Source organism: Engystomops pustulosus, chromosome 10 (assembly GCF_040894005.1).
Source record: "Engystomops pustulosus chromosome 10, aEngPut4.maternal, whole genome shotgun sequence".
NCBI lineage: Eukaryota > Metazoa > Chordata > Amphibia > Anura > Leptodactylidae > Engystomops > Engystomops pustulosus.
Window position 1 is genome coordinate 98,787,539 of NC_092420.1, and position 21,602 is coordinate 98,809,140.

Consider the following 21,602-nt stretch of genomic DNA (forward strand, 5'->3'; position numbering starts at 1 on the left):
AGATAGATAGATAGAGAGATAGATAGATAGATAGATAGGAGATAGATAGATAGAGAGATAGATAGATAGATAGATAGATAGGAGATAGATAGATAGATAGATAGATAGATAGATAGATAATTCAAAAAGCAGGCAGCACTCCAGGATAGTGATCAAAAATGATGGGGTATCTTTATTCCATGTGCGACGTTTCAGCTCATGTAGAGCCTTTATCAAGCATAGTGAGTATGGCCAGTAAACAAGCATATAAGGGCCAACCTTACATTTCATTGGTCTGACACCAGACCGTGGTAATTACATTGCAAAATAAGCAAAATATACAACATTCCATTTGATAAGTGAGAAAGTGTTATGCTAAACTCAATCATTGGTTTAGTACAGTGAAATGACAACGTTAAATCAGTGAAAAATGCATGTGTAGGCATAAGTAAATAGATAAATACCCTCCCAACTGCAATCGGACCGCCCCCTGTCTCGGCTTTCATTCATAAAACTCAGTGGCAGATCCTGAACAGCTGATTTTGAGCGCCAGGCTTGTAGTGTTTCAGTCGCGTCACCGGAAGTTGTAGTCATCACGTGATCGGGTCTCAATCATGTGATATTGGCGCATGCGCACTCATGGAGTGTGCGGCGGCCGCCATGTTTTTTAAGGGAAAAGCCACACATTACCCGGTCAGGACCCCAATCAGGATTAAGTTGAGATAGTGACACTCCAAAACCAGGTACTGATAGGTAAAGACAGGAAGTATAAACACTACCGTCTTCCCTCAGTGCGGAGTGATGGGATTTTGATACAGCATCCAGAAACTGGACTACCGATATTCAATCCCTACGTCCTGCCCGGTATTAGCTGGAGAAAGGGTCACAAAGTGAGGTGAAAACCTCGAACGCTTTCCTTTGGGGTCCCACCAGAAATTAGCTGTGTGGAACACGTTACAGAGATAAACAATTATGGTGACACACGACATATGCATTATAAATATGTAAAATTATCAGACAAAGGCATGAAGCAGAATTTGAATTGTTGAAAGACACGAGACTTTATGGGGGTTCAAGATCCGTGCGGTGAGGGTCAGAAGATCCCAATAGATCTGGAAAAAATAAAGTAGACTTTTACTGTAATGTACAACTATATACAGTGACATTATAGTATATTCAGATTGACAAAAACCAATTCAAATATTTACTGGTGGAGAATTCTTCTCCCAGTTATACTTGACCTACAAAAGATTTAGAAAGAGGGCTATGTCATGTGCCACAAGGCGGCACTTCCCGTATGTGCACCAACTCACTGTCTGAACTCCACAAACCGTGTAAACCTCATACTTAAATGAGTCCACTTAAATTGTATTCAATGTTTAGACCCTGGGGCTGTAAAGTCCCCAATCTCTTTATCCATCTCAATTCGCATTTCCTAAGCATGGCTTCCCTGTTGCCTCCTCTTTTGAGTACAGGGATATGGTCTATTATCATGCATTTTAGTTCACTTTCTTTATGTCCTATTTCGGAAAAATGTCTACTGACTGGTAAGTCTTTTTTCTTTTTCCGGATAGTATATCTGTGTTGCGTAAATCTTGTCTTGAAGTCGAGTGTAGTTTCGCCTACATATTTAAAGTCACATGGGCAACTCAATAAATACACCACGTATGTACTGTTGCAGTCAAGGTAGTGTTGTATTTTGTATTGTGTCCCTTTGTGTGTGAATGTATCACCTTTAATGATGTATGAGCAATTGATACATGTCCGACATGGATAACATCCTTTGCGTGTAGGTCCAGAGATACCCCTTTGTACTAAAGTCTTAGCTGGACCTGTGTCTGTTTTTACTACCCGATCTCTAATGTTTCGAGCTCGTCTATATGAAAGTATCGGGGGGTTTTTTAGTGCCGGGACTCCTGTGGGGTCACTCAATAAAATCTTCCAATGTTTTTTCACAATGGACGCAACATTTATGCTGGTGTCACAAAAAGTGGAAATAAAAGGGATCCTGTCCTCTTTGTTTTTTGGTTGCGCAGGCAACAAAAGTTCTTCCCTACTTTTACTCTCGACCCTGTGTTTGTTGTCAAGGAGTACTCTGTTAGGGTAACCCCTCTGTTTGAATCTGGACAGCATCGCGGTGGTATTTCTCTGTAATTTATCATTGTTACTAGCTATCCGTTTAACTCGATAGAGCTGGCTAAGGGGAAGGGAGTTGACCATGGGGCGCGGATGGCTACTCTCAAATCGTAGAATCGTGTTCCTGTCTGTAGGTTTATAAAATACATCAGTTGTCAGGCCCTGTTGTGTGTTCTCAACAAGTACATCTAAGAATTGTAGATGTCGTTGGGATTGGACCATAGTGAATTTGATATCACTGTCAATCGTGTTGAGATATTCATAGAAGTCTGTGAGTTGTTGTAGATCACCAGTCCACAAGAGGAAGACATCGTCTATGTATCGCCACCACCCAATAACATGTTGGAAGTGGTGGGACACATAGACGAAGTCTTCCTCAAGTGTAGTCATGACTATATTTGCGTATGTAGGGGCCATGTTGGCCCCCATCGCAACTCCCTTGAGTTGCACATAATAGTCGTTGCCAAAGGCAAAGTAATTATTGAATAATATTAATCTCAGTAAATCCAAAATGAACAGTATCTCCGGGTGCTTAAAATTAGACCTCTGGAGCTGTTTCTCTACACATTTAAGTCCCATTTCGTGATTAATCGAGGTATACAAGGATACCACATCGAATGACACCAAGGTCAGTTGTGTCGGGTCAATGGATTGTATCTGTTTAAGTTTACAAAGGAAATCAGTAGTATCTCTTATGTATGATTGTCCCCTAGTAGATAATACCCTTAAAGCCTGATCAAGAAAGATGGCAATGTTAGATGTAATGGATCCCCGGCCGGATACAATCGGCCTCCCTGGGGGTCGCTCCAAGCACTTATGTATCTTGGGGAGGGTGTATATAATCGGGGTACGTGGGTGTGTAACAGTCAGATATTTCTGCATGTTCTCACTGATCGTGCCCGCCGTTACAGCTGTATCAAGTATATGCGTAATGCGTCTTCCTATTTCAAACTTAGGGTCTGTGGAGACACATTTGTAAACCGTACTGTCATCCAATTGACGTCGGATCTCCGCATTGTATGACGATGTGTCCATGACAACGACCGCCCCACCTTTGTCAGCGGGGCGGATCGTGATCTCATCGTCACGGGCAAGGCGTCCCAACGCGGAGATTTCCTCAGAACTGAGGTTCGCATGTGATAGCGTATTACCTCTAGTTCGTTGTAATTGTGTGATGTCCTGTTGTACTGCGTCCTTAAACGCTATAATAGCTGGGACCTCTGTGTTCGGAAAAAAAATGCTCTTGTTAGACAAACCAAATTGTTTCGGGTCAAGGTTATTGTAAATCTTAGGCGTAGTTGGGTTATTATGAAACCAATGTTTTAAACATATACTGCGGTACAGCCTATGTATATCGATATCAAGTTGGAACCAATCAGTGTCACTACAAGGACAAAAAGATAAACCTTTCTCTAATACAGACATTTCGCTCACAGATAACTGTTTAGATGATATATTTACCACCACAGGTTTCATTTCTTCCTGTTGTTCACCGCTCTCAATGGTAAAGTCCTGTTTTTCGCGGCTCTGTTTTTTTCTCCACCGGTAGTGGCGTCTGCCCCCCCTCCTGGTGGTTCGTCTCTGTCCATATTGTCCCCTAAAAAAGAATCAGATGGCAACAGTGGGTTCGGAGTGGAGTTCGGGTCATCCTGCTGTTTTCTCCTGATCGGACTACGCTTTTTCTTTCTTATGGGTGCTTCTTTTTGTGTGCTCCCTGCCGTTACTGTATGGGTGCCTTGCCAGCTGTAAATCTTTCCGATACGGTAATCTTCGTTGTCTCTGGCCCACTTGGACCTTTTCGTATGTTCTTGCTCGTTCTTTAAAGTCGTGATTCTTTTATCGACTTCTTTTATACACTCTTCATATTCAGTAGTAGAGTATGATTCCTTAAGTTTTTGTGACAATTCAGTAGTGAGGACATTCAATTTTTTGGTCTCGCTCTGGAGGTATTCGATGTTCAACATGATGAGATCCAAAGAGTATTTGTTAGATATATGCATGAACTTCAAACAAAAGGTCGCATCCTGCGAAAAAAGGTTGGGGCGAACGTTGGACCGCATACCGCGTGGTATCCGTTTGGACTTCAGGTATTCACCGAGTGTTACCAGGTGGAGTTGTAGAGACATAGATTTTTTCATAGCTTGTTCATATTGTTTCCTGAGTTCATTGACAGTAGGGGTGCTCAAGAAGGTCGTGTCCCCCTGTAGCTCACGCACAATCCGCTCTTGATCTTCCTCTGTGTAGGTAAAAAGATGGAATGGTTCCCCCGACAAAATATCCATGGTGGACCAGGTAAGAATAAACAAAAAAGATTCAAGTAGAACAAACTTGCGTGCAAATCAGCTCCGATGCCTAATATAAGTATGGGAAAGTCCAGAGCAGCACAGCAACAATGTTGGGTGCAAAGTCCTTGACACTTTGGCAAATAGCGTCTTCAATATATAATTCAAAAAGCAGGCAGCACTCCAGGATAGTGATCAAAAATGATGGGGTATCTTTATTCCATGTGCGACGTTTCAGCTCATGTAGAGCCTTTATCAAGCATAGTGAGTATGGCCAGTAAACAAGCATATAAGGGCCAACCTTACATTTCATTGGTCTGACACCAGACCGTGGTAATTACATTGCAAAATAAGCAAAATATACAACATTCCATTTGATAAGTGAGAAAGTGTTATGCTAAACTCAATCATTGGTTTAGTACAGTGAAATGACAACGTTAAATCAGTGAAAAATGCATGTGTAGGCATAAGTAAATAGATAAATACCCTCCCAACTGCAATCGGACCGCCCCCTGTCTCGGCTTTCATTCATAAAACTCAGTGGCAGATCCTGAACAGCTGATTTTGAGCGCCAGGCTTGTAGTGTTTCAGTCGCGTCACCGGAAGTTGTAGTCATCACGTGATCGGGTCTCAATCATGTGATATTGGCGCATGCGCACTCATGGAGTGTGCGGCGGCCGCCATGTTTTTTAAGGGAAAAGCCACACATTACCCGGTCAGGACCCCAATCAGGATTAAGTTGAGATAGTGACACTCCAAAACCAGGTACTGATAGGTAAAGACAGGAAGTATAAACACTACCGTCTTCCCTCAGTGCGGAGTGATGGGATTTTGATACAGCATCCAGAAACTGGACTACCGATATTCAATCCCTACGTCCTGCCCGGTATTAGCTGGAGAAAGGGTCACAAAGTGAGGTGAAAACCTCGAACGCTCCGAACCCACTGTTGCCATCTGATTCTTTTTTAGGGGACAATATGGACAGAGACGAACCACCAGGAGGGGGGGCAGACGCCACTACCGGTGGAGAAAAAAACAGAGCCGCGAAAAACAGGACTTTACCATTGAGAGCGGTGAACAACAGGAAGAAATGAAACCTGTGGTGGTAAATATATCATCTAAACAGTTATCTGTGAGCGAAATGTCTGTATTAGAGAAAGGTTTATCTTTTTGTCCTTGTAGTGACACTGATTGGTTCCAACTTGATATCGATATACATAGGCTGTACCGCAGTATATGTTTAAAACATTGGTTTCATAATAACCCAACTACGCCTAAGATTTACAATAACCTTGACCCGAAACAATTTGGTTTGTCTAACAAGAGCATTTTTTTTCCGAACACAGAGGTCCCAGCTATTATAGCGTTTAAGGACGCAGTACAACAGGACATCACACAATTACAACGAACTAGAGGTAATACGCTATCACATGCGAACCTCAGTTCTGAGGAAATCTCCGCGTTGGGACGCCTTGCCCGTGACGATGAGATCACGATCCGCCCCGCTGACAAAGGTGGGGCGGTCGTTGTCATGGACACATCGTCATACAATGCGGAGATCCGACGTCAATTGGATGACAGTACGGTTTACAAATGTGTCTCCACAGACCCTAAGTTTGAAATAGGAAGACGCATTACGCATATACTTGATACAGCTGTAACGGCGGGCACGATCAGTGAGAACATGCAGAAATATCTGACTGTTACACACCCACGTACCCCGATTATATACACCCTCCCCAAGATACATAAGTGCTTGGAGCGACCCCCAGGGAGGCCGATTGTATCCGGCCGGGGATCCATTACATCTAACATTGCCATCTTTCTTGATCAGGCTTTAAGGGTATTATCTACTAGGGGACAATCATACATAAGAGATACTACTGATTTCCTTTGTAAACTTAAACAGATACAATCCATTGACCCGACACAACTGACCTTGGTGTCATTCGATGTGGTATCCTTGTATACCTCGATTAATCACGAAATGGGACTTAAATGTGTAGAGAAACAGCTCCAGAGGTCTAATTTTAAGCACCCGGAGATACTGTTCATTTTGGATTTACTGAGATTAATATTATTCAATAATTACTTTGCCTTTGGCAACGACTATTATGTGCAACTCAAGGGAGTTGCGATGGGGGCCAACATGGCCCCTACATACGCAAATATAGTCATGACTACACTTGAGGAAGACTTCGTCTATGTGTCCCACCACTTCCAACATGTTATTGGGTGGTGGCGATACATAGACGATGTCTTCCTCTTGTGGACTGGTGATCTACAACAACTCACAGACTTCTATGAATATCTCAACACGATTGACAGTGATATCAAATTCACTATGGTCCAATCCCAACGACATCTACAATTCTTAGATGTACTTGTTGAGAACACACAACAGGGCCTGACAACTGATGTATTTTATAAACCTACAGACAGGAACACGATTCTACGATTTGAGAGTAGCCATCCGCGCCCCATGGTCAACTCCCTTCCCCTTAGCCAGCTCTATCGAGTTAAACGGATAGCTAGTAACAATGATAAATTACAGAGAAATACCACCGCGATGCTGTCCAGATTCAAACAGAGGGGTTACCCTAACAGAGTACTCCTTGACAACAAACACAGGGTCGAGAGTAAAAGTAGGGAAGAACTTTTGTTGCCTGCGCAACCAAAAAACAAAGAGGACAGGATCCCTTTTATTTCCACTTTTTGTGACACCAGCATAAATGTTGCGTCCATTGTGAAAAAACATTGGAAGATTTTATTGAGTGACCCCACAGGAGTCCCGGCACTAAAAAACCCCCCGATACTTTCATATAGACGAGCTCGAAACATTAGAGATCGGGTAGTAAAAACAGACACAGGTCCAGCTAAGACTTTAGTACAAAGGGGTATCTCTGGACCTACACGCAAAGGATGTTATCCATGTCGGACATGTATCAATTGCTCATACATCATTAAAGGTGATACATTCACACACAAAGGGACACAATACAAAATACAACACTACCTTGACTGCAACAGTACATACGTGGTGTATTTATTGAGTTGCCCATGTGACTTTAAATATGTAGGCGAAACTACACTCGACTTCAAGACAAGATTTACGCAACACAGATATACTATCCGGAAAAAGAAAAAAGACTTACCAGTCAGTAGACATTTTTCCGAAATAGGACATAAAGAAAGTGAACTAAAATGCATGATAATAGACCATATCCCTGTACTCAAAAGAGGAGGCAACAGGGAAGCCATGCTTAGGAAATGCGAATTGAGATGGATAAAGAGATTGGGGACTTTACAGCCCCAGGGTCTAAACATTGAATACAATTTAAGTGGACTCATTTAAGTATGAGGTTTACACGGTTTGTGGAGTTCAGACAGTGAGTTGGTGCACATACGGGAAGTGCCGCCTTGTGGCACATGACATAGCCCTCTTTCTAAATCTTTTGTAGGTCAAGTATAACTGGGAGAAGAATTCTCCACCAGTAAATATTTGAATTGGTTTTTGTCAATCTGAATATACTATAATGTCACTGTATATAGTTGTACATTACAGTAAAAGTCTACTTTATTTTTTCCAGATCTATTGGGATCTTCTGACCCTCACCGCACGGATCTTGAACCCCCATAAAGTCTCGTGTCTTTCAACAATTCAAATTCTGCTTCATGCCTTTGTCTGATAATTTTACATATTTATAATGCATATGTCGTGTGTCACCATAATTGTTTATCTCTGTAACGTGTTCCACACAGCTAATTTCTGGTGGGACCCCAAAGGAAAGCGTTCGAGGTTTTCACCTCACTTTGTGACCCTTTCTCCAGCTAATACCGGGCAGGACGTAGGGATTGAATATCGGTAGTCCAGTTTCTGGATGCTGTATCAAAATCCCATCACTCCGCACTGAGGGAAGACGGTAGTGTTTATACTTCCTGTCTTTACCTATCAGTACCTGGTTTTGGAGTGTCACTATCTCAACTTAATCCTGATTGGGGTCCTGACCGGGTAATGTGTGGCTTTTCCCTTAAAAAACATGGCGGCCGCCGCACACTCCATGAGTGCGCATGCGCCAATATCACATGATTGAGACCCGATCACGTGATGACTACAACTTCCGGTGACGCGACTGAAACACTACAAGCCTGGCGCTCAAAATCAGCTGTTCAGGATCTGCCACTGAGTTTTATGAATGAAAGCCGAGACAGGGGGCGGTCCGATTGCAGTTGGGAGGGTATTTATCTATTTACTTATGCCTACACATGCATTTTTCACTGATTTAACGTTGTCATTTCACTGTACTAAACCAATGATTGAGTTTAGCATAACACTTTCTCACTTATCAAATGGAATGTTGTATATTTTGCTTATTTTGCAATGTAATTACCACGGTCTGGTGTCAGACCAATGAAATGTAAGGTTGGCCCTTATATGCTTGTTTACTGGCCATACTCACTATGCTTGATAAAGGCTCTACATGAGCTGAAACGTCGCACATGGAATAAAGATACCCCATCATTTTTGATCACTATCCTGGAGTGCTGCCTGCTTTTTGAATTATATATTGAAGACGCTATTTGCCAAAGTGTCAAGGACTTTGCACCCAACATTGTTGCTGTGCTGCTCTGGACTTTCCCATACTTAGATAGATAGATAGATAGATAGGAGATAGATATGAGATAGATAGGAGATAGATAGATAGATAGATAGATAGATAGATAGATAGATAGATAGATAGGAGATAGATATGGGATAGATAGATAGGAGATAGATAGATAGGAGATAGATAGAGAGATAGATAGATAGATAGAGAGATAGATAGATAGATAGATAGATAGATAGATAGATAGATAGATAGATAGGAGATGGATAGATAGATAGATAGGAGATAGATAGGAGATAGATAGATAGATAGGAGATAGATAGATAGATAGATAGATAGATAGGAGATAGATAGATAGATAGATAGATAGATAGATAGATAGGAGATAGATAGATAGATAGATAGATAGGAGATAGATAGATAGGAGATAGATAGATAGATAGATAGATAGATAGATAGATAGATAGATAGATAGATAGATAGATAGATAGGAGATAGATAGATAGATAGATAGGAGATAGATAGATAGATAGAAGATAGATTTTGTGAATCTTTAGGTAAATAAGAAGACAATAGATGTTGTATCTATAGTGGAACTTTCTAGAAGTGTCTCTTCTGGCAGATATTTTGCCGTTCTGTTTGGAGTGAATATGCGATAATCATTACCCGCGGGAACTCACTAAAATTGTGAATATCTTGTGTGTATTTGAAAGAAAGAAACACCTCGGGAAAACCCAGGGGAAGGGAATCTCGATGTTTTTTGTCATTCTTATTATATTGATGAAAATGTCATATACTGAAAAATAATAATTGGGACGTCCAATTACAGCAGCTCCGGGCACCAGGGAAATATCTCCCGGTAGATCATTATAATACTTCCTGGACGCCATGTTCCCACCTGCGCTGCTTGTACAAGTATTTATACCCTTGAAGGATTGTGAAGTGGAAAGAACATGAGTTGTGCAGACAATACTTTTAGCTGCAGGTATATTGGGGAATGTCTGTAATAATAATAATAATCCCTTTATATAGCACACACAGACTCCGCAGCGCTGCACAGAGTGTGGGAGGAAACCAGAGGACCCAGTGGAAACCCGCGCAAACACTACAAGAGGCTGGAATCTTTTCCCATTCTTCTGTGTAGCACGGCTCCAGCTCAGTCACATTGGTTGGAGAACATATGTGAAGCCTCGGATTCTCTATAAGATTTAGGTCTGGACATAACACCACACAATCGTGCTTTAAAGGAAATCTACCATTCGATTTCATGCATTATGAAGCAAACATACCTTGAGAATACTGTAGCTACACTGATGCAGAAACATATTTTGTTTAACCCCTGTTCAGACAGGACTAATCAACCTGAACTGGATGACTCATACACAGCAGCTGGGGGATGGTGCAGCAATTGATTATTCAGCCTGCCATGGAGAACAGTGATTACATCATCCACTGAGCAGTGTAAGAAGGAAAAGCGCTGAGCCAGACAAAGGAGCGACAGATCTTCATTACCATAAATCTATAATTTTTTTTTTTAGCAAAACCACTCAGCTCATGGATTAAACAAGATATGTTTCTGCTTCAGTGTGGCTACAGCAGTCTCAAGGTATGTTTGGGTCATAATGCATGAAATCAAATGGTAGTTTTCCTTTAAAGAGAATCTGCCATTGAAATCAACCCACCCAAATTAAATACTTTAATAACTATAATTAAAAAGTATCGCCCTTATCCCTGAATGGTTCCTTTCCATGGCTGCAATGTTAACAAAATGGCTGAAAACTTATATGCAACTCACCTGATGTGAGTCCAATGAGGTCCTCCTGTATATTCAGTGGTTACTGCAGTGCCCTACCTCCTTGTTCTTGATTGACAGGTCTCAGAGCTATGATATGCTACTTATAGGACCATTGAGAGGAGAGCTCTGTTACATCATCGGCCAGGGTGATGTCATCTAAGGTTACATCCCCAAACATCTACCCTCTGTATGTATCTAATCACATAAAATCAAAGAAGCCTCCATGGACTTCTACACCTTCACATCCTCCATGAAGGATACTGTGATTTCATGTGATCCGATACATACATGAGGTAGACGTTGCAGATGTCACAGGACCTTAGATGACATCACCCTGCAGCTCCGGAGTATAATAACGGATAAGTAATGTCATGTATGTACGGGTTCCGGGATTCGCAGTATTTCTCACCGTTAGGGTTAGATGCTCGGTGCTCAGTACCAGATATTAGAGATGAAGTAATGATGAAGATGAGGGGGAGGCGGCAGAAATCTTCTGGACTTTCTATCAATAAATGGAGGAAGGATCTACCAGCAGGTCTGATAGGATTGTGTTAGGGGCGGCTCCGTACATGGTGACGCTGGGGGGAGCTCCTGGATGATCGATGTCAGGAAACTCCTAATGTGTGGGGGCGTCTGATCATCACCAAGGTTTTTCCGGGGAAGACGTCTCATTTGTTCAGGAAGCCTCATTCTTCCCACTCTTTTCTTTATATGGAGCAGGTGTCCGGAGGAGATTACATTCTTTATCTCGGCTGCCGTGTCACAATGACATCCCATATATTTACTTCTGACGTTCATGTGGCTAATAGATTCAATACGCTTCATAGTATCAGAAATAAAGGTTTCCATGGTTACCTGTTCTGATGTATTTGTGAATGAACGACAAGAACTTGATCTGAACTTTTTCTTTGGAAGGGAATATCTGAGTCTTTGTAACTTGTATATTCAATTGACAATTTTTACCACATCGGTCGGGAGCTACAGATGGACCAGTGACCCGTCTGACCTCTGAGCAGCTCTACTATAAAGAGAAGGAAGTGCTAGTGTATCGCCTACTATAAAGAGTAGGAAGTGCTAGTGTGTTGCCTACTATAAAGAGTAGGAAGTGCTAGTGTATCGCCTACTATAAAGAGTAGGAAGTGCTAGTGTATCGCCTACTATAAAGAGTAGGAAGTGCTAGTGTATCGCCTACTTTAAAGAGTAGGAAGTGCTAGTGTATCGCCTACTATAAAGAGTAGGAAGTGCTAGTGTATCGCCTACTATAAAGAGTAGGAAGTGCTAGTGTATCGCCTGCTATAAAGAGTAGGAAGTGCTAGTATATCGCCTGCTATAAAGAGTAGGAAGTGCTAGTGTATCGCCTACTATAAAGAGTAGGAAGTGCTAGTGTATCGCCTACTATAAAGAGTAGGAAGTGCTAGTGTATCACCTACTATAAAGAGTAGGAAGTGCTAGTGTATCGCCTACTATAAAGAGTAGGAAGTGCTAGTGTATCGCCTACTATAAAGAGTAGGAAGTGCTAGTGTATCGCCTACTATAAAGAGTAGGAAGTGCTAGTGTATCACCTACTATAAAGAGTAGGAAGTGCTAGTGTATCGCCTACTATAAAGAGTAGGAAGTGCTAGTGTATCGCCTACTATAAAGAGTAGGAAGTGCTAGTGTATCGCCTACTATAAAGAGTAGGAAGTGCTAGTGTATCACCTACTATAAAGAGTAGGAAGTGCTAGTGTATCGCCTACTATAAAGAGTAGGAAGTGCTAGTGTATCGCCTACTATAAAGAGTAGGAAGTGCTACCGTATTGCCTACTATAAAGAGTAGGAAGTGCTAGTGTATCACCTACTATAAAGAGTAGGAAGTGCTAGTGTATCGCCTACTATAAAGAGTAGGAAGTGCTAGTGTATCGCCTACTATAAAGAGTAGGAAGTGCTACCGTATTGCCTACTATAAAGAGTAGGAAGTGCTAGTGTATCGCCTATTATAAAGAGTAGGAAGTGCTAGTGTATCTCCTACTATAAAGAGTAGGAAGTGCTAGTGTATCGCCTACTATAAAGAGTAGGAAGTGCTACCGTATTGCCTACTATAAAGAGTAGGAAGTGCTACCGTATTGCCTACTATAAAGAGTAGGAAGTGCTAGTGTATCTCCTACTATAAAGAGTAGGAAGCGCTAGTGTATCGGCTACTATAAAGAGTAGGAAGCGCTAGTGTATCGCCAGCTATAAAGAGTAGGAAGTGCTAGTGTATCGCCTACTATAAAGAGTAGAAAGTGCTAGTGTATCGCCTGCTATAAAGAGTAGGAAGTGCTAGTGTATCGCCTGCTATAAAGAGTAGGAAATGCTAGTGTATCGCCTACTATAAAGAGTAGGAAGTGCTAGTGTATCGCCTACTATAAAGAGTAGGAAGTGCTAGTGTATCGCCTACTATAAAGAGTAGGAAGTGCTACCGTATTGCCTACTATAAAGAGTAGGAAGTGCTAGTGTATCGCCTATTATAAAGAGTAGGAAGTGCTAGTGTATCTCCTACTATAAAGAGTTGGAAGTGCTACCGTATTGCCTACTATAAAGAGTAGGAAGTGCTAGTGTATCGCCTATTATAAAGAGTAGGAAGTGCTAGTGTATCTCCTACTATAAAGAGCAGGAAGCGCTAGTGTATCGGCTACTATAAAGAGTAGGAAGCGCTAGTGTATCGCCAGCTATAAAGAGTAGGAAGTGCTAGTGTATTGCCTGCTATAAAGAGTAGGAAGTGCTAGTGTATCGCCTACTATAAAGAGTAGGAAGCGCTAGTGTATCGCCAGCTATAAAGAGTAGGAAGTTCTAGTGTGTCGCCTACTATAAAGAGTAGGAAGTGCTAGTGTATCGCCTACTATAAAGAGTAGGAAGCGCTAGTGTATCGCCAGCTATAAAGAGTAGGAAGTGCTAGTGTGTCGCCTACTATAAAGAGTAGGAAGTGCTAGTGTATCGCCTACTATAAAGAGTAGGAAGTGCTAGTGTATCGCCTACTATAAAGAGTAGGAAGCGCTAGTGTATCGCCAGCTATAAAGAGTAGGAAGTGCTAATGTGTCGCCTACTATAAAGAGTAGGAAGTGCTAGTGTGTCGCCTACTATAAAGAGTAGGAAGTGCTAGTGTATCGCCTACTATAAAGAGTAGGAAGCGCTAGTGTATCGGCTACTATAAAGAGAAGGAAGCGCTAGTGTATCGCCAGCTATAAAGAGTAGGAAGTGCTAGTGTATTGCCTGCTATAAAGAGTTGGAAGTGCTAGTGTATCGCCTACTATAAAGAGTAGGAAGTGCTAGTGTATCGCCAGCTATAAAGAGTAGGAAGTGCTAGTGTGTCGCCTACTATAAAGAGTAGGAAGTGCTAGTGTATCGACTACTATAAAGAGTAGGAAGTGCTAGTGTATCGCCAGCTATAAAGAGTAGGAAGTGCTAGTGTATTGCCTGCTATAAAGAGTAGGAAGTGCTAGTGTATCGCCTACTATAAAGAGTAGGAAGTGCTAGTGTATAGCTGTGTACACGTTGAAAGGGAATCCATCATCAGTTTTGCCCATAATAAACTGCAGACAGGGATAGGTATGGGCCCTGGGGAGCCTGTGTGATCCTACCTTTGTGTGTGTAAAATCCATGTTGCGGTGGGCAGGACCTTCTGCTTGAAGAGCTTTCTGCTCTTCATATAAACTGTCCCACAGCTCCTCCTCTCTGCTCTGAGTCACTGCTGTAAGTATCCAAGCAAAATCCTGATACAGCTGGGGGAGGGGCAGTGGAGCAGCACAGTGCAGAGAGCTGAAAGCTCTTCAGGATGATAAACCCTCCTAGGAACCACAGCAAGAGCTGCAAAGCTGGGTTATAACTTCAATTTTCATGGTCCTACTTCTAATAACATACAAAGGTATGCTTACATATCTCTCCAGGGACTTTCCTGACACTGGTTGCAGAGAGCACAGAGCACAGCAGTGTGAGGACACTACCAGTGCACGTGGAGAAGCTACAATCCTGGAATATAAATCCATATATTTTACACACACACAAAGGTCTGATTACATATCTCTCCACAGATGACACCTAATGCTGTCTGCACAGAGCGCAGAGCACAGCGGTGTGAGGACACACCACCCAGTGCACTTGCAGAAGCTACAATCCTTATATATAAATATAAACAATGGTATGATTACATACCTCTCCACTGCCTGTACAAAGCACAGACCCCAGCAGTGTGAGGACACTCTCTCAGAAGTGATTATTCTGGAAACTAAATCCATATATGACAGTTCTGCTGCTACTAACATACACAAAGGTCTGATCACACATCTCTGCAAGGACAATACCTATAATAATAATAATAATTCTTTATTTATATAGCGCACACAGATTACGCAGCGCTGCACAAGCATGTCAAATTGGTCCCTGTCCCCATGGGGCTCACAATCTAAACAACCTAACAGTATGTTTTGAAGTGTGGGAGGAAACCGGAGTACCCGGAGGAAACCCACGCAAACACGGAGAGAACATACAAACTCTTTGCAGATGTTGACCTGGGTGGGATTCGAACCTCAGGACCCCAGTGCTGCAAGGCAGATGTGCTACTCACTCAGCCACCGTGCCGCCCTACCTAACACTGGCTGCAGAGAGCAGAGAGCACAGCAGTGTGAGCACACACCCTTCCCCAGTGCATTGAAGGAGCTACAATACTTTCCTACCTTAAACTGGCAGCAGCTTTGTGTGGCCGATGATAGGTTCCCTCTCATTTAAGGATGGGTGCAAGACACAGCAAAACTAACGTGGGTCAGGATAGGAGAGAAATTGGGAATTATTCTGATGTACAGTCGATACTAACTTTACATTTGGCATCAGGGACCTCCCCACCGACCCCTGAAATGTGATGGGGTTTCCCAAACTGTTCTGGTCCACCCCCAGCAGCGCTCAGTGTTACCCATGAATACTCCGGGCTGTAATGTATTCGCTCAGATAAATATGATTTCCCCTGGGATCCTATTTGTACAACAGAGATCATTATACAAAGTGCTGCGAGTGTTGTGCGCCTGCGGCGTCCTGCAGCCCACGGGGAAAAGCCTCTGCCAACAATCCGACTTCCATCAAGACACCGGACTCTGAGCCGGAGCTTTCTGGAACGCAAACGCAGACAAAGCCGCACCCACCGGAAACGCCTGCGACCAGGAACGAGCCGCCGGTGTTTTGCATCAAATTAACGCAAAACGCCGGCGGCTCGTTCCCGATCGCAGGTGTTACCATAGAAACACTGATGCGATTGGGCCGTGGCCCTCCCCGGTGGGTGCGGCTTTGTCTGCGTTTGCGTACGCAGACCAAACGGCACGTGTGCCACCTCCCCAATATACAGATGCACAACCTGAAGCTGCAGGGACCAATCCACAATTGGTCATAATGTATCATTTATATATGGAGAAGAGACGCGTACGGGGCCCCTAAGGGTGATGCCACACGTGGCGGTTTGAACACGTTTTTGGCCCGTTTTTAAGCAGTCCGTCAAAAACCAAACACCAAAAAGCATTTTTTAACGCATTCCTTTTTTTGACGGACAAAAACGTGCTCAAAACGCCGCGTCTGCCATCACCCTAAGGCTCCTGGACTCGGGGGATCATCCCCTTATAATATCCTGACGCTTATTCTTAGTGACATTTGTATCCGCCAGTATTTCAGTGTCACATCCCCGGCCATCCCCTGATAATTAACCCCTAATGCTAATAATTAAGAGCCGTCCGTAGAACAATGATTGTTACCTCCACCTGGAGGACACGGAGGAGGCGCGGGGGCGTATGGATTGTGCACATGGAGGGGCTGAGTCATGTATTCCCAGGATAATGGGGGCTCTCTGCACATGTGGGGGAGTAATGGTGACCGGCCGGAGATTACTCATAGCCCCTCAGAGCACGGCGACTGCGACATTGTGTTATTTCTATTTATCTCAGATGTAAAATATTATAGAGGAGGGAGAATGAGACATTCAGGACGGGAACCCACGATGACTCGTCTCTAACTGAAGACCTAGGAGGAGGTTTTTACAGTCAGCGGCAGATTTGACCCTACATTGTATCTAGAGTCTATAATATTGTATATAATATTGTATATCCCCCCCAGTATTTATATAGGAGCAGGATTCAAAGTTCTCTTTTCCTGCAGAAAATCTTTAGCTGCGCCATCCATATTTCCATAAATCCATATTTTACAGTCCTGCTGCTACTAAAATAAACAAAGGTGTGATTGCATATCTGTCCAGATAACACAGGCTGCAGAGATCACAGAGCACAGCAGTGTGAGGACACACCTCCATTGCACTTGGATAAGATACAATCCTGAAATATATATCCATATTTCACAGCCCTGCTACTAATAACAACATAGTCACAGGTATGATTACACTCATTTCCAGGTACAATACCTATCACTGGCTGCTGAGAGCACAGAGCACAGCAGTGTGAGGACACCCCATCCCTACCCCAGTGCACTTGGAGAAGATACGATCCTGGAATATAAATCCATATTTCACAGTCCTGCTGCTACTAACATAAACAAAGGTGTGAATGCAAATCGCTCAAGATATTAAACATAACACAGGCTGCAGAGATCACAGAGCACAGCAGTGTGAGGACACACCTCCATTGCACTTGGAGAAGATCCAATCCTGGAATATAAATCCATATTTCACAGTCCTGCTGCTACTAACAACATAGTCACAGCAGGTATGATTACACTGATCTCCAGGGACAATACATAACACTGGATGCAGAAATCAAAGACCAAAGCAGTGTGAGGTGCACATGGAGACGATACAATCCTGGAATATAAATCCATATTTCACAGTCCTGCTTCCACTAACAACATACTCATATGTATGATCACACTAATCATCAGGGACAATACCCAAAACTGGATACTGAGAGCACAGAACACAGCAGTGTGAGAACACACTCGCAGTCCACTAAAATACAATTAAAAAAATAAATAAAATGGAATATAAATCCATATTTCACAGTCCTGCTGCTACTAACATATAGAAATGTATGATAGCAAATCTCTCCAGGGACAATACCTTACACTGGCTGCAGCTTTGTAGGGTCAGTACAAGTAATAGAGTCTCTATAAAGGGTTTTGCAGATACATCTATATATATATATATATATACCGTATATATCACTGTTTGTGGGCTCCTAAGGCGACTGCCTGTCTTGCCTCACCCAGGAGTCGGCCGCGTGGAGATGTCTAGAGGGAGCGCGTTATTAATAGGTCTCTGTCTTGTCTGTTCGGATGTCTCGGAGGACGGGTCCGCGGTGCGGAGGCTCATCCCTTTCATCTTGTTAAAGGCGAAGGTGTCGTTCCCTTTTATTTCCCATTAATCCGGAGAAATGATCGGATATTTGATGCTTCACAGAGATCAGATGTTTCTCAGCCATTAAGATCAATCAATGATGTGAAGAGAATTCCCGGGGGAGGAGAGAACCCGTCACGTTTCTCAAAAAAAAGGTGGAATGTGTCTGCTATGAAGATGCGGCTCTGGGGGCCCGGCTCCGGATAATCCCGGATCTCATCCGTATCCAACATCTTATATCTGTGAGAGGCAACAACACAACTACAAATCCAGAGACACTAAACGGCCGTATAGGGAGGTCAGAAAATCAGGGACAAGCGACGGCTGCTGTAATAAGGTCTCCGAAGCAGAATTTGGAGATTATTACTGATACTTTGTAACATAATTCTCAATAGCCAAATGATACTTTGTAACAAAAAAAAGTTCAGGCTGGGCCAGATGCATGGAGAGGGCAGAGCAGACTGACTGCAGGAGGCGGGGTTACCTGACTGCAACAGGAGGGGTCACCTGACTGCAACAGGAGGGGGTTACCTGACTGCAGGAGGAGGGGTCACCTGACTGCAGGAGGAGGGGGTTACCTGACTGCAGGAGGAGGGGTCACCTGAGTGCAGGAGGTGTGGTTGCTTGACTGCAAGAGGCGCGGGTGCCAGACTGTAGGAGGTGCGGTTACCTGACTTCACGAGAAAGGCTTGCCTGACTGCAGGAGGAGGGGACCCCTTCTGGCTAATTAGCATAATTATAGAAGTTGATTTTAGAAGGAAGAGGCCATGGATAACAAATATGAGAAGATCCCAAAGTCCCGGTGCCTGGATCTAGGAGTAATGTCCCTGGTTTATCAGGATGGATGTTTTCCTTCAAAGTTTGCTGCCAGAAGACGTGAGACATGTGACCCCCTGGGGTAGCAGGAGCTGTGACATCCGCACGCCCCTCCAAGAGTGACCAGAATCTGTCAGGACATGGGACGTCATTGGAGGTCCCGAGTCCCACGGCCCGTGGCTCCTGGTTGTGAAGGGCAAACATTAGCCTTTTAGTGCAAGTATGTAAGGATCCATGTCCCGGAAGAAGCCAGAATGAGGCATTTTCTGGACTTTTATCTCAATGTGAAGTTTTTAAGAATATTTTTCTGTATATATTTCAATCAAGTAAGACTTTTACATTTATTTGGGTTACCTGCACTATGTCCGCTCCAATCCGTCTAAGAAGCTGAGCTTAGTCCAAGAATTTTGCTTTTGGAAATGATAGGAACCTTATTAGGGTCTTAAACTTTCCCTTTTAAAGTTTGGTATAAGTGACCAACCCCTTTAATAGATTTACCCAAAAATAGGAGTCTAGATCTATACATCTATATGTCACTTGTAATGTTTCTGCCTTCTGTGAACAATTTTAAAGATTCGCTACAAATGATACAATGTTAATAAGGGGGAGGAGACATGTGGATTCTCCCGGTAAGGGAAGATGGTGGGATCCTTCAGAACAATGCTGAGCAGAGACCCCCGGCATAGCCAGGATGAGACATCACACAATGGGGAACATTTACTAAGTGTCAGCGGATTTCGGGTTTCCTGACTATTTCAAATTTGTGCCGCAGTTTTTGGCACACGCAATCGGATTTTGGCGCCGACTTTCATGCGACACATATCGGGGGGCGGCCATTGGACAACCTGACTGATTCGGACTAAGCGCAGGATTTAAAATTCAAATTGTGTCACAAGACGATGCACTCACATGCACCAGGAAGAAGAAGGTGAACTCCGAGGACCTGAGCGGGGAAGCGACACATGCAGGATATCGGGCGCAGGATCTTAGTGACTCCCCATACAGCACATTATACACGGACAATGCACTTACATGCACCAGGAAGAAGAAGGTGAACTCCGGGGACCTGAGCGGGGAGGCGACACATGCAGGATATCGGGTGCAGGATCTTAGTGACTCCCCGCACAGCGCATTATACACAGACAATGCACTTACATGCACCAGGAAGAAGAGGGTGAACTCCGGGGACCTGAGCGGGGAAGCTACACATGCAGGATATCGGGCGCACGATCTTAGTGACTCCCCGCACAGCGCATTATACACGGACAATGCACTTACATGCACCAGGAAGAAGAAGGTGAACTCCGGGGACCTGAGCGGGGAAGCGAAACATGTAGAATATCAGGCGCACGATCTAAGTGACTCCCCGCACAGCGCATTATACATGGACAATGCACTTACATGCACCAGGAAGAAGAAGGTGAACTCCGGGGACCTGAGCGGGGAAGCGAAACATGTAGAATATCAGGCGCACGATCTTAGTGACTCTCCGCACAGCACATTATACACGTACAATGCACTTACATGCACCAGGAAGAAGAAGGTGAACTCCGGGGACCTGAGCGGGGAAGCGACACATGCAGGATATCGGCCGCACGATCTTAGTGACTCCCCGCACAGCACATTATACACAGACAATGCACTTACATGCACCAGGAAGAAGAAGGTGAACTCCGGGGACCTGAACGGGGAAGCGACACATGCAGGATATCGGGCACACGATCTTAGTGACTCCCCGTACAGCACATTATACACAGAGAATACACTTACATGCACCAGGAAGAAGAAGGTGAACTCCGGGGACCTGAGCGGGGAAGCGACACATGCAGGATATTGGGTGCACGATCTTAGTGACTCCCCGCACAGCACATTATACACAGAGAATACACTTACTTGCACCAGGAAGAAGAAGGTGAACTCCGGGGACCTGAGCGGGGAAGGGACACATGCAGGATATCGGGGGCAGGATCTTAGTGACTCCCCGCACAGCGCATTATACACAGACAATGCACTTACATGCAATAGGAAGAAGAAGGTGAACTCCAGGGACCTGAGCGGGGAAGAGACACATGCAGGATATCGGGGCAGGATCTTAGTGACTCCCCGCACAGCGCAATATACACGGACAATGCACTTACATGCACCAGGAAGAAGAAGGTGAACTCCAGGGACCTGAGCGGGGAAGCGACACATGCAGGATATCGGGAGCACGATCTTAGTGACTCCCCGCACAGCGCATTATACATGGACAATGCACTTACATGCACCAGGAAGAAGGTGAACTCCAGGGACCTGAGCGGGGAAGCGACACATGCAGGATATCGGACGCAGGATCTTAGTGACTCCCCGCACAGCGCATTATACATGGACAATGCACTTACATGCACCAAGAAGAAGAAGGTGAACTCTGGGGACCTGAGCGGGGAAGCGACACATGCAGGATATCAGGCGCAGGATCTTAGTGACTCCCTGCACAGCGCATTATACACGGACAATGCACTTACATGCACCAAGAAGAAGAAGGTGAACTCTGGGGACCTGAGCGGGGAAGCGACACATGCAGGATATCAGGCGCAGGATCTTAGTGACTCCCTGCACAGCGCATTATACACGGACAATGCACGTACATGCACCAGGAAGAAGAAGGTGAACTC

At 43.9% G+C, this 21,602-nt stretch overlaps 1 long non-coding RNA gene across 1 annotated transcript; it reads right to left on the bottom strand.

The window, feature by feature from the left end:
• Nucleotides 1-1,015: 1,015 nt before the first annotated feature.
• LOC140104014 (uncharacterized) lies at nt 1,016-11,116 on the bottom strand. The gene is made up of 3 exons (XR_011850225.1): nt 10,800-11,116; nt 3,577-4,351; nt 1,016-1,091 (listed from the first exon to the last, which is right to left on the bottom strand). It is a non-coding gene; the product is annotated as an uncharacterized lncRNA (long non-coding RNA).
• Between the last annotated feature and the right edge of the window lie 10,486 nt (nt 11,117-21,602).